Source organism: Schistocerca piceifrons, chromosome 10 (assembly GCF_021461385.2).
Source record: "Schistocerca piceifrons isolate TAMUIC-IGC-003096 chromosome 10, iqSchPice1.1, whole genome shotgun sequence".
Classification (NCBI taxonomy): domain Eukaryota; kingdom Metazoa; phylum Arthropoda; class Insecta; order Orthoptera; family Acrididae; genus Schistocerca; species Schistocerca piceifrons.
In genome coordinates, this window is record NC_060147.1 from 70,764,554 (window position 1) to 70,765,864 (window position 1,311).

Consider the following 1,311-nt stretch of genomic DNA (forward strand, 5'->3'; position numbering starts at 1 on the left):
GCTAGTTCTACACGTACTTCGCCAATTTTTTAAGACTATAACGCCGGCCGGTGTGGACGAGCGGTTCTAGGCGCTACAGTCTGGAACCGCGCGACCGCTACGGTCAGAGGTTCGAATCCTGCCTCGGGCTTGGATGTGTGTGATGTCCTTAGGTTAGTTAGGTTTAAGTAGTTCTAAGTCTAGGGGACTGATGACCTCAGAAAATAAGTCCCATAGTGCTCAGAGCCATTTTGAGCCAACAACAGACCACAGCAGTCCACTCACCCCACCGCCACCCCACAACGAACCCAGGATTATTGCGCGGTTCGGCCCCCAGTGGACCCTTCGGGAACGTCTCATTCCAGACGAGTGTAACCCCAATGTTTGCGTGGTATAGTAATGATGGTGTACGCGTACGTGGAGACAGTGTTTGCGCAGCAATCGTTGACATAGTGTAACTGAGGCGGAATATGAGGAACCAGTCGGCATTCGCCGAGGCAGATGGAAAACCGCCCGCAAACCCATCCACAGGCTGGCCAGCACACCGAAAATCGACACTTATCCACCGGGAGGGCTAGACACACATTACTACCACAGATTCCTGCTTGCCCTTTTCTCACACGAACTGCTTGCGAACTATGGATGAAGAGGAACAAGCAGATCGCGTATTTCTTGATTTCTGGCAAGTGCTTGACGCGGTGTCACGCTGCAGGCTGTTAACGAAGGTACGAGCGTACAGAATAGGTTCCCAGATATGTTAGTGGCTGGAAGACTTGTCCTCGAAGTCGAACGTTCATCAGCGACAATGGTATCGTCAGGAATGTATTATAGAACCACTATTGCTCTCAATATACATAAATGTTTTGGCGGACAGGATGGGCATCAATCTGCGGTTGTTTGCTGATGATGCTGTGGTGTATGGGAAGGTGCCGTCGTTGAGTGACTGTAGGATGATACAGAATGATTTGCATAAAATTTATATTTGGTGTGATGAATAGCAGCTAGCTCTAAATAATGTAAGTTAATGCGGATGAGTAGGAAAGGCAAACGTGTAATGTTCGCATACACCATTAGCAGTCTCCTATTTGACAGTCACGCTGTTTAAGTATCTGGACGTAGCACTGCGAAGCGATATGGCATGGAAAGAGTATGTGAGGAGTGTGGTAGGGAAGGCGAATGGTTGACTCCAATTTTTTCGGTGAATTTTGGGAAATCGTGGTTCATTTGTAAAGGAGACCGCATATGGGACTCTAATTCGATCTCTTGTTGAGTACTGATCAAGTGTTTGGGATCCGTACCAGGTCGGAAGAGAGGAAGGAAGAAGCAGTCCGA